The sequence below is a fragment of the Candoia aspera genome, chromosome 1, assembly GCF_035149785.1.
Source record: "Candoia aspera isolate rCanAsp1 chromosome 1, rCanAsp1.hap2, whole genome shotgun sequence".
NCBI classification, from domain to species: domain Eukaryota; kingdom Metazoa; phylum Chordata; class Lepidosauria; order Squamata; family Boidae; genus Candoia; species Candoia aspera.
The window spans coordinates 151,376,264-151,389,523 of record NC_086153.1 but is presented as its reverse complement, the minus strand read 5'-3'; positions in this window follow the sequence as shown (position 1 = coordinate 151,389,523).

Genomic DNA, 13,260 nt, shown 5'->3' with positions numbered 1-13,260 from the left:
GATTCCAGCCATTTGGGTCTCGTCACTTAAAAACTTGCTAAGCAGGTTGCCTTATGCTGTTCAATCAGTAATCTTACTTGATGTTAATATAAAAATATGAATATATATGAAGAGCTTCTAATACTCCATCTTGTTAGATTCTCCCTATGTCCATCTTGTTTAGTTTTAATTTACACTTGCTTTCCATAACAGCTCAGCTTCTTATGTTATTGTGTGAAATAGCATGTGTTCTATGAGAACAGATGCATCACTGGTTTTAGAGATAGACAGATACTGTCTCTTAAGACCTCAGAAATTATCTGGGGAAAATTCATAAAATATTTAAAATAGGTCTATGGTTTTTGTATGTCTTAGGAAAAAAAAAAATCTGATCTCCTTAGGAGAGATGAAAGTTCAGATGATTCTCTAGCCCCCAAGCATACTGTCAAATAGAATTTTTGAGATGTAATTATGTTGATGGATATATTATTATTGCAAATCGTTCTATAGCATAGCTACAGAGTGCTTCAGGAAAGGGAATAAAAATGAAGGTGGGAGGCACAATACTTTAAATAACAGCAAATTAAAACCATCTATATCTCAAGCAGTAAATTTGTGATGCAGAATCTAGCTGAATGAAATGAAACAAAAGCCAGTAACTTGAAATCCCTACTGGATTAAAAAAAATGTTCCATGATATTTGTATGTGAAAGTATAACTTCCTTACAGTAGCTATTTTGATTATGGGGTATGTATTATTTCATCAAGTGGTGCTTCTACAGAGTAAAGGAATGGGAACATGCTGTAGACATTTCCGTGTCACTGTGTTCTTAAAGGCTGAAAAGCCATGAAGGAGCTGTCCCATTTTTTTTCCTGCCTGGTTCTTGAAAGCCTCTTCAAAAGTTCATTACAGGTGATCCTGTCCAATTTTGCCTTTGTTAACGTGATAAAAGCATACTCAAGTATCACATGCTGTTGTCTTATAGCAAGTATTCTTTCATTTTGTGCTTCTTAGAGAAATAATTTTCCACCTTAGGTCTCAGCCTTCTGAAGGTGGAAATTGAAGCAGAGGATAACTTGCTCACATCCGCGGGGGTCTATAGCAGATCCCCCTTCCAGCCCTTTTCTAGTTCTTGAGTTACACTGATAGCTTCTTTTCATTTAAATGGGCTTGTGCGGTGGTGGAGAGCAGGAGGTAAGTTGCTTAGGCAATCTTATCCAGGAGAAGAACTTTACTGCGATTATTTTTCCACTTCTTTTCTTCTTTAGGTTTGAAAGCCCATGGAATGGTATCTTTGTTCAACTCTATCAAAAAAAAAAGTTTGGACAGGTTATATTTTTCACTGTTGCCAATGAATAAGGTTACTGTGGTAACTTCAACAATCTGGCACAGCAGCTGCCTGTGTTTAAAAAAAAGTCCTCTAAGTTTAGTTACCTTAACTATGATGGAACTAGTCCAGATACACACTCATTTCAGAAATGAAGGTGGCTGTTACTCCCACTATACACATCTCCATGTTTAGTCTGCTAAAACATGGAAATGTTGGCAAAAAAAAGTCAGTTTGTCCCCAGAGGGAATAGTGGCTAGAAAGTGAAATGTGACTTAAAAAAAAATACCTGGACTGGTTTGGGAGGTTGTTATAAGTCCTTCCAGATGACAGAACATGAGAAAATTAATTTATTTTGAGGTGGATTGCTCCTGTGCACCAGATTTTGCAGTAAAAACAACCACATGTGTAACTTACTCATTCAATTGTTTTGTCTCTGTTTAGTGGAAAATTAGGAATCTAGAGGCACCTTTTCAGACTAACACATTTTATTAAAAGGCATACGCTTTGGGGAATTACAGCTCAACTTCATCAGCTTATGGTTGGTCTTCAGGTGCAGCTCTGTGTAGAGTGCATTGCAGTAATCCAACCTCATGGTGACCTGAGTGAGACCTGAGAGACGTGAATGACAGACCATGAGGAAAGCCTCTTGACCCAGGAGTGTGCAGAACTGATGCACAAGCTGGCCACCTGTTTGTTAGGACCTGGACCCTCCTGGCTTATGAAAACTGCCTGGGAGGTGTCCTACAATTGGGTTCATTCTGTACTGTTATCCTCTTTGAGAGGGGGGGTGCTGCCACTAGCCTTGAAGGCTGTGATGGTGCATCCACTCCTCCAGAGGCCACTGCTGGAACTTACTACACTGGACAATTCTCATCCAGTCTCCAGCCTTCCCTTTTTGTTGAGAAGGTGTTTGGGCTGCAGCTGCAGAGGATCCTGGAGGAAGCAGATTATTTGGACCCTTTTCTGTCAGGTTTCAAATTGGGATATTGAAATACAAAATGAGGCACAGCATGGGAAAGGTAAACAGAAGTTTTTCCAGCCAATATTAGAATTTAGGCTTGTCCATTAACACTATTTTGAGGAAATTATTTCTTTCCATATCGTAGTTAAACTAGAATTTACTGCCATCAGATGCAGAATCACTGAATCATTGGAAGGCGTTATGTAGGCCACCAAGTCCATCTCTGTTCATTGCAGGATTCCAGGTGAAAGCATTCTCAACAGGAGCTGCCTAGCCTCCCCTTGTAGAGCTTTGACTCTTAGAAATGTCTGTTCATCTTTCTCCACCTAGGCATAGAAAGATCTGATACCGCAGCCCTGAGCCTGAGCTTTCTACTGTCCTGGATTGATTTTTCAGACCATTACTCAATAAACTTTCCGATACTTTATATTATTACCCCTTGAGATATCCAGGGAATTTCAAAGACTGCATTTAGACAGGCAATATTTAAGTTCCTCACCATTCTAACTGAAGCTTAAATTATCATCTACCTTTACCACTGATACTAAGGATGTATTACATTCATTCTTGCCTCAACATTCAAGGCTGTGGTTTAATCTTTGTGTCAGAGCTGAATATTGGTTTCACTTAGTGCTACAATGGCAGAAGCTGCCTGGACAGATACAGGTGTCCCTTGCTTTATGCAAATTCACTTTTTTCAAGTTTGCTGGTATACAATTGACCATTTTCATCCAAGAATTTGCTTTACACACACAAAAAAATTCACTATTATGCAATTTGTGCTATAATAGCCAGTTTGCACCAAAGGACTAGAAATATGCCAAGACTTCTTCCTGCCAAAACCCCTTTCTGCCCTCACTCAAGCATTTACCATTATGTTATGCATTTGTTCTAACTCTGCGTCCTCTATCTCACTTCCATACCTGCAATAGCTATTACTGTTAACAATGGGGTCAAAATGGCCATCAACATCTTGTCCAACCCCCTTACCCAAAAGGAAAAGAACCACTCCAACAGCAGAAATGAAGTTAGATGGACTTCCGGGGGAGGTATGGCAAACTGAAGTCATTTCCGCAAAAGCAGAGCTGGCAACCACAGCAAAGACCAAGGAACCAGTGAGTGGAACCTCTCCAGATGAGAGGACAGGAGATCACCCACATGTGCTCCAGATGGCTGTTCCTTGTGAGGACACTGGACAGTGGTTGTCTGCAGGTTTAAGCATTGGGAGGCAAAGGGATATGCTCACAACCATGGCGAAGCCTTTTAAGGACACTGAGTTTGCAGCCCTCGCTTTCTAATCACTAGGGTGAGGATTTCTATGACCTAAAAATGTTAGAAATATGCAAGCATTTATGACCTTAAATGGTCAAATATGATCAATTAAAGCAAAAATATGACTTTTAAAGCAAAAATATGACTTTACAATTTTTCTGAAATTAGCACCCAATTTTTTAAAAATCTGCTTACAAACACACACACTAAAAGGTTTATTCACTTCCAGTGCAGAAGTGCTAGTATTGAAGGAATCAAATGAACATTTTGAGAGTAAAATGGTCATCCCTGGATTAGTTTTCATTAACAACAGAATTGCATTGGATGACCATGTGCATCTTGAGCTTATCAAACTCAAAACTCCTTCTGCTGTCCACCAGTATGTTCTTGTATCTGGAGAAACTCCAACATCACAAGAGGTTATAGGAACAAATTTGAAAAAAGCAAACTCATCTGGAGAAAGTTCTGGCTCAAAGTCTTCAAATTTTGCTTCGATTCCATTTAGAATGTTACTTATTTTGCAAAGTGTTGAATAACCCAGATTAGATTGCAGCCCTCTTTGCAGTATCACTATTTTTTTCACCCACTTTCCCCTTTGCTTGCTTTAAATCACTCTCAGTTTGTTTTACAATGTTCAGGGCATCACTAAGTTCCATTCCTACACTTTCAAGGTGGGTGATTGATCGCTCTTGGTAATCCGCTGAAGTTAGTTCCTATATGTGCAAAGTTTCCAGCCAAGGTTTCAGAAAAGGAATCTTGCATAATCTTGACGGAGGAAGATTCACAACAGTCAAATTCTTTAACTACCTGCTTGTTAGGATTGAGACTGAGTTGGAGAGTGAAGAGGGCAACTCAGAAAAATCGATAAGCCAAACCCCGGAAAAACCACTAAGTCAAACCCCGAAAAAACCGCTAAGCCCAACCCCGAAAAAACCGCTAAGCCCAGTGGAGGAAAAAATGGAGGAAGACTCACCAGCGAAGAAAAGCCTTGAGTGAAAAGAAGCAACAGCTGAGGAGGCCAGGCAGTGAATCGGGTTCGCCACCACCAATCAGCGCTTGAGAATGGTGCGAGGTAAGGAGAGCCGAGCAAAGTGAAGCCTGATTGGTTCACAATCGGCAACGGTGCAATCTTGTGGACTATGAAAGCCGCAGGAAGATTCAGAAGGGCGCTGGAGACAACCATTCACATTTGAAGCCTCCTTAGCACTCTCTGAACCGTTTCTGGACTTGGACAATTCTAGTGATCTTGGTAAAACCGGTTTACCTGTAACAGATACTATTCAACCACCCTCTGCTTCCAGCACATCGGACCCTAATTCTGCAATCCTTTAATAATTGCCTCAGCATTCACTGCCATTCATTTGCCTTCATATCTGCACTGCGAAGTAGCTCAGCGCTGACCGTCTGACTTATTAGTCAAAAAACGTTTAGATGTAATTCTCTGCCTCAGTTTTTTGTTTACTTACCTCAGTCCTCTGAAATCGCCACAGTAACTGCTTTACAGTTTTCTGTTTAACTCTCCAGTCATACCATAGATCAATCTCGTTTCTAATACATTTAACTGGATTCCTCAGCATCTGACTCTATGTGGTCAAACCACTCAGAGCTGCCTGGTTACTGCCCTGAGTTAGCGGCTTCTATTAATTTCATTCAGTTGATAAATTCAAAACTGCACAATCAAATGAATTGTTCCTTAATTGTATTACCTGCTGCAACTGACTATATCTCTTTCTACTGACTTTTGAGAATCAATTTACCTCAGAATTAATTACCTTATTGAGAGTAATTCATTTTTTGTTGTATTCTGAATTTCCTGTAGCTTTTAACTTTTTAAAAATCATTAATAATTTTCAGGTTAATTGATATTGATCTTTCAGTTATTGTAGTTTTTGTTTAATTAAATTGCATTCAAATTCTGAGTCAGTCAGTGAAACAGGACACCAAAGAAGCATAATTTGTGAAATAATACATAGCCACATTCAGCCAAGTCCCCCAACATGTCATGACAGGTTGGGGAGGGAGAGCCAAAGTAGGAGCAATTTCTTTTAACATTTGTACTCAAAGTGGAGCTTTAATGAACATTTTTTTCCCATTCGAAATTATCTACATCAGGATAGTTGCTTCGAATCTCTTCGGCCACTCTGTGTATACCATGTGCAAGGCATGTGATATGGATCATTTTTGGATAAAGAAGTTTAAGTCCCTTGGCTGCTTTAGTCATGTATGGAGCGGCATTTGTTACATAGACAAGGATATTTCCCCTTTTTACACCATCTGGCCAGAGTAGTTTCATAGAATCGTCAAAGAGCATAGCAATAGTGGAATTGTTTACTTTTTGTAGAGTTTCACATGTTAGAAGAAATACTTCACCAGGCTTGTCACATTTCAGAGTGCCAATAATAACATTGGCTACATACAGTATCTTCTGTTTACATCACTTGTTTCATCTATTGAAACCTGTATCTTATTGTTGTCAACAGCAGATCTTATCTTTTCTAACACATCTTCATAGAAGGCAGAGATGTAATTTTTCTTTACAGTTGATTCATTTGGAATTGGGTGGCTGGTGTACTTCTCCAAAAAATGCCTGAGGCTACCACTACCTAATTTCCTTAAGGGAATATCTGAAGTAACCATTGTTGTACAGAGATCCTTACAAAATTCTGACTGGGTATTTGATGAATCTGCAGTTGAAGAAGAACCTCTCTCAAAAAGGAGATGTTGCCTGTTCTCAGTGAAGGCAAATCTTGCTAAACAACTCTTGTGTTTTGTGGTGTCACAATGTTGTTGAATATTAAAACGCTTTTGGGCCGATACCTTAACTTCACACAATTTACAAAACAAAATATCACCATCACTAGTGAAAATCTGCTCCCCAAATTCTTGAACAAGACGCCGTAATTTCACACTTGCTGAACATCTACTTTTAGGCATGTTGAAATCAGATTGCAACTCTCATGTGATTCCACCACCTCTCTCTCTCTCACACACACACCTGAGTTGGGGAGCAAATGAGAAAAAGAAAAAAAGGCAAATTCTCACTCTTTTTTTCAGGTCTGACCAGGGGAGAAGCCTCTGCCTGCTGAAGTCGTTTTAAAAAAGGTTGCTCTCCCTCTCCTAGACACACACACACAAACACACAGCCCTGAGTTGGGGAGCAAATAAGAAAAAGAAAAAACAGGCAAATTCTCACCTTTTTTTCAGGCCTGGTCAAGGGAGAAGCCTTTTCCCTTTCCCTCCCTCCCTCCCTCCCTCACACACACCCCTGAGTTGGGGAGCAAATAAGAAAAAAAAAAACCAGGCAAATTCTCACTTTCTTTGCTGGCTCGAACTTGCTGGCTTATCAGGAGGGTTGCCAATGACCAAAATATATGACCAAAATATGACATTTGTTACAAAATTAAGCAGAAATATGACATAACACCTTTAAAAAGTCAAAATATGACTTTTCAGGCAAAATAAAAAGCATCTAATTCTCACCAGATTACTCTAAAACATGTTAACTTACTTATAAATTCAAATAAAGGTTCCAGAAAAAATATGACATATCATAGAAATCCTCACCCTACTAATCACTTTTGGAAATTGCCTATTAACCATCTTGAAGCTATTAGGGACCTTCAGAACAATGAGGTGAGTAACATCTTTAACTCTGAACAAAAGAAAAATTATAAGCTTGAGAACTTAAACAATTTGAAATAGCAAAAAGCTAAATAAAATTTTGATCTGAGAAAGTTATAAACGGATTAAGGGTCAAAATAAATTTGAAATATTGACTTTTACCATTAAGATTTTGGAATTAACTATAAAAAATAAATAGCTTCTTATGGGAAACAGACTTATTTGGGCTATCCTGGCTATTGTAAGTCATAACAATGATAAGCTATTTTATGATTTTAGAAACTGGACACTAGAGGGGACTAAAGATTCTAAGCAGAGGGGGAAAAATACATTTGATCTGATTTCTCTTCAATTCTTTTTTATCCCATCACACAAATTTCTTCAAGGCTTCAACAAGCCCCTTTTGTAAATGCAATAATTTTTTTTCCAGGCAATTCTCTTGGTTTATCATTTGAATTTCCCTTTTAATTTCAGCTAAACATTCCAAATTTAATTATTTGATTCCAGTTTCTTTTGTATATCCAGTAAAGCATCCTTTTCCAAATCAGTCTCTTGTCCTGTCATTTATAGTTACACTTTTGGTACTTTGTCTTGTCATATAAAATTTGTTCCACATCTGTCATTCCTTTATTGACATCTTTTGGATATAGTCTATCCATAGAAGCAGACATCACTGCTGACTGTGGATGTTGTAGCTACTAATTTCTGGCTCCATTCTTCAAAGATCTCCTTTAATGTTTCCAATGTTATAAAGTTTTGTGTCATTTTGTAAGTTCCAGTATCAGCTGACATCAGGACCAGGCTTGTATTTTCTCCATACAGAAATGGAAGCAGAATTTTAAAAAGGCAATGCAATACAACTGGGGGTCCAAACAAATATCTCTCATAATGCATTATAAAACACACATATTGGGCTCAGCTAACATTCTGGTCCCAATACCTGATGGAAAAGCCAGAGTCCCCCCAGGTGAGGGAGATGGGCAGTGATAAAGTTTGATAAATAAATAAATCTTTAAGACTTCATCACAAGAAGGCAAACTTGGACAGTTAGAGTATGGTTTTTAAGGGGAAAAGAGTTGGTATAAGACTGTCATTAGAAATAATTTCAAATATTTATAAGCATGTTGATTATAATTATCAGTCAGGGTATAGTACAATGGGAGGAAATTTGAAATCAAGTACTTTTCCAAGAATGTTTTCTTATTTTTATTTTTTTCACATCATTTTCTTTTTTATATATGATTATGTGCATTCATCCTTCAAATAATGATAAACAGTGGTGATATTAACATCTTATTCAGAGATTTATAGAGATTCCTAGTCTTTTTTTTAAAAAACTATGATGTACTGGAAACTTTTTATGGATTTTTGCATAAAAAATGAAAAAACGAACTTATGATTTATGGCTTTGATGATTAGACAAGATAGATTATAGAAAGAAGAGAGTCAGGATGTAACTTTAGAGGGAGAGGTTAAAATATAATTGTACTTATAACTGCTGTGAAGAATATCAGAAGCCACCTCTGTATATCTTTTTTCTTTCTTTTCTATTTTTCTTCAACTTTTTTTTCTTGCACGTTTTGCTTTCTCTTTCTTTTTTCTTCCTTACTTTGTATTCGTTTGTATTAGTTTTTATCTTCTTTTTTTTAAAGTTTCAATAAAAATCATATACTGTATAGGAAAAAAAGATACAGTGTAGTCAGTTCTTTACAATCAATCCATTCATGAAATACTGAACTTTAAATTTTATAATGACTGTAAACTCCATTTACTGATACTTCATAATTTTATCCACTACTTTTTTTCCCTTTTCTTCCTTTTGTAGCTATTTACTGTTCCCCCCCCCAAATGTTTTAATTAAAAAAAGTTTTAAAAAGGCTTTTCGGAAGGCTAGCAGAGTCAGGGCCATCCAAATCTCAGTGTGTGTGTGTGTGTGTAGGATGCTGTTCCATAGGGCAGGGGCTGCCACAGAGAAGGCACACCTCTTGCATGACACTGTTTAACAGAAGGGACCTATGCTATAGAAAAGGAAGTACTGGACCAAGAAGTGCTCAACTATTCCTCTGCCAAGTTCTCCACACAAACCCCCTCCTTCCAGCCTCATTTTCCCTGTAACTTTCATGCCCAAGTCTTGTGGAACACTGAACTAACCTGCCACAGTTTAGCCTACATGCAAACCCAGAAAATAAGATTCATTGCACCATGATTTCGGTAATCAAAGATACATATGTTGTTGAACGGAGCTCCTGTATTTACTAGAGAACTGGGAGAATTGACAGGAGAAGGAAACAAAAGCTTCGGGCACATGATACGCATTTGATTAATTAGAGGCCAGCCAAACAGCAGTTTCAAACTTGGGTCCTCTAATTTCTCTCACCACCTCAGGCCAGTTGGAGCATTTCCAGGGGTGTTTTTTTGGCTAGCTGTGGGGAAAAAGTGTGATAGTCAAATGAGAGCAGAACAGGCTGCTTCATGTCCCTAAGTAAACTCAGAATAATTTTTGAAACGACGCTGTCAAAAGCGTTTTAGCTATGAATTCCCCTTCCGGCATTTTAGGCAGTAAGATGATTTTTCCAAAACCAGATTCCTAAGGCGCAATGTTTTATTCTCAATTGGGTTGATAGATTTCTGAAATTCCAACAATTCCCAGCTGGTGTGAGTGGCCTGACTGCGACCTCTTGAATTGGAAAGCTTTAATTCTCTAAAATGTTAATATGAGTTTTCAAAACTCTCTGAAACAGGACAGATAGAAGCACGTTCATGCATAAACCTTGAATTAGATGGGAAAATAGTATGCATGTTTGATTAGGGAGAATAGATAAGATTACTCATAATTGCTCAGCCTAAACTACCTCATAGGGTTATTGTGAAGATAAAATGGGAGGAACTATGAATGTCACCTTGAATTTGGAGGAAAGATGAGATATTAATAACAGCAGCCTAAGACAGATAGGCATTCTTGGTGGTGGCACCCAGTTGGAAGTTGTCTCTCGAAGTAAGTATGGCTGCCCCCCCAGCCATGTCAAATTTTAGACCAACAGAAAATAACAATTTGTTTACTCACAGGGATAGGATATAATAGAGATCCAGTTTGGTGTAGTGGTTAAGGCACCAGGCTAGAAACTGGGAGACCAGGAGTTCTAGTCCCATCTTAGGCACGAAGCCAGCTGGGTGACCTTGGGCCAGCCATTCCCTCTCAGCCCTAGGAAGGAGGCCATGGCAAACCACTTCTGAAAACCTTGCCAAGAAAACTCTCAGGGGTCCATGAAATCAAAATTATTTGTCAGCCTATGTCGAAAAATAATACAATATTAAAACCATATCAAACAATCATGAGAAGTAGTAACGGCAACGAATGATGAATTTTAATTTTTTAATACGGTAAATATCAATAAATATAACCCATACAAACAAAAGCTCTTTTGGGGTCCTCCATAATTTCAAAAGTGGGAAAGGGTCCTGCGAGAAAAAAGTTGAAGAAACACTGTCTTATATTATCCCAGACCAGTAATTCTGTGCATTTTTCTTTCCATTTTTTTTTACTGGATGTTTTAAAGTCATATAGAGTGATACTGCATTTTGGTTACTCTGAAGTCTTTTGAGATTTCAAGCAGAAAGTGAAACATAACTTTTAAAAATATTTGCAATGTAAATGTCTTTTGGTGCTTGACTGTAGTGTGAGTCATTGTGTTTCATATCCTTTTTACTTAGCTGCACAGCAAAGGCACATATGCACTAGCATAATATTTAATTACTTTTTAGTTACTTATTCTGAAAAGTAACTAAACGTGTCTTAGAGCACTACAATATTTTCACAGATTTTCTCTTAATTTCTATGGGACATTTGGAGTTGATGAGAAGTTTGAGAGCTATGAGTCCCCTTAAACTTACATTCACTGTGCTGCCCTCCCACTAATTAAATTATCATCAATGTCAGGCACATTCACATCCAGTTTTGGGAAAGATTCTTCATGGTTTCAGAATGTTTTGGTATTGAATCAAACCATTTGGGAATTGAAAACCCTTGGACTGTGGGATGCCTATGGCCCTAAACCCTTTTTGTTTCTCCAAGGCATTGCATTGCTGAAATTCGGCAACAAAAAGCTGAAAAATGGGGACACAATTCTTTGGCAATTCTTAGCAAATCTGGCATTTCTTAGCAGTCTCCTGTCCATGTATTAAGTCAGACCCTGCTTGGCTTGTTGAGATCCATCAAGGTAGAAGCCATGTTGTTTATTCCTCCAGTCGCTTCCGACTCTTCGTGACTTCATGGACCAGCCCACGCCAGAGCTTCCTGTCAGTCGTCAACACCCCCAGCTCCCCCAGGGACGAGTCCGTCACCTCTAGAATATCATCCATCCACCTTGCCCTTGGTTGGCCCCTCTTCCTTTTGCCCTCCACTCTTCCTAGCATCAGCATCTTCTCCAGGGTGTCCTGTCTTCTCATTGTGTGGCCAAAGTATTTCAGTTTTGCCTTGAATATCATTCCCTCAAGTGAGCAGTCTGGCTTTATTTCCTGGAGGATGGACTGGTTTGATCTTCTTGCAGTCCAAGGCACTCTCAGAATTTTCCTCCAACACCACAGTTCCAAAGCATCGATCTTCCTTCTCTCAGCCTTCCTTATGGTCCAGCTCTCGCAGCCATATGTTACTACGGGGAACACCATTGCTTTAACAATGCGGACCTTTGTTGTCAGTGTGATGTCTCTGCTCTTAACTATTTTATCAAGATTTGTCATTGCTCTTCTCCCAAGGATTAAGTGTCTTCTGATTTCCTGACTGCAGTCAGCATCTGCAGTAATCTTCGCACCTAGAAATACAAAGTCTTTCACTGCTTCTACATTTTCTCCCTCTATTTGCCAGTTATCGATCAAGCTGGTTGCCATAATCTTGGTTTTTTTGAGGTTTAGTTGCAAGCCAGCTTTTGCCCTTTCTTCTTTCACCTTCATCATAAGGCTCCTCAGTTCCTCTTCGCTTTCAGCCATCAAAGTGGTATCATCTGCATACCTGAGATTGTTAATGTTTCTTCCAGCGATTTTAACTCCAGCCTTGGATTCCTCAAGCCCAGCATGTCGCATGATGTGTTCTGCGTATAAGTTGAATAGGTAGGGTGAGAGTATACAGCCCTGCCGTACTCCTTTCCCAATCTTAAACCAGTCCGTTGTTCCGTGGTCTGTTCTTACTGTTGCTACTTGGTCGTTATACAGATTCTTCAGGAGGCAGACAAGATGACTTGGTATCCCCATACCACTAAGAACTTGCCACAATTTGTTATGGTCCACACAGTCAAAGGCTTTAGAATAGTCAATAAAACAGAAATAGATGTTTTTCTGAAACTCCCTGGCTTTTTCCATTATCCAGTGGATATTGGCAATTTGGTCCCTAATTCCTCTGCCTTTTCTAAACCCAGCTTGTACATCTGGCAATTCTCGCTCCATGAATTGCTGAAGTCTACCTTGCAGGACCTTGAGCATTACCTTACTGGCATGTGAAATGAGTGCCACTGTTTGATAGTTTGAACATTCTTTAGTGTTTCCCTTTTTTGGTATGGGGATGTAAGTTGATTTTTTCCAATCTGATGGCCATTCCTGTGTTTTCCAAATTTGCTGGCATATAGCATGCATTACCTTGACAGCATCATCTTGCAAGATTTTGAACAGTTCAGCTGGGATGCCGTCGTCTCCTGCTGCCTTGTTATTAGCAATGCTTCTTAAGGCCCATTCAACCTCACTCTTCAGGATGTCTGGCTCTAGCTCACTGACCACACCGTCAAAGCTATCCCCGATATTGTTATCCTTCCTATACAGGTCTTCCGTATATTCTTGCCACCTTTTCTTGATCTCTTCTTCTTCTGTTAGGTCCTTGCCATCTTTGTTTTTGATCATACCCATTTTGGCCTGGAATTTACCTCCAATGTTTCTAATGTTCTGGAAGAGGTCTCTTGTCCTTCCTATTCTATTGTCTTCTTCTTCCACTTCTGCGCATTGCTTGTTTGTATGCTTCTATGTAGAAGCCAACTCCAAAAACCAAAAAAAAACCTAACCCCCAAACACAACCGCTCAGAAACGCCATCCGTCTCTTTATTTATAAAATTTATA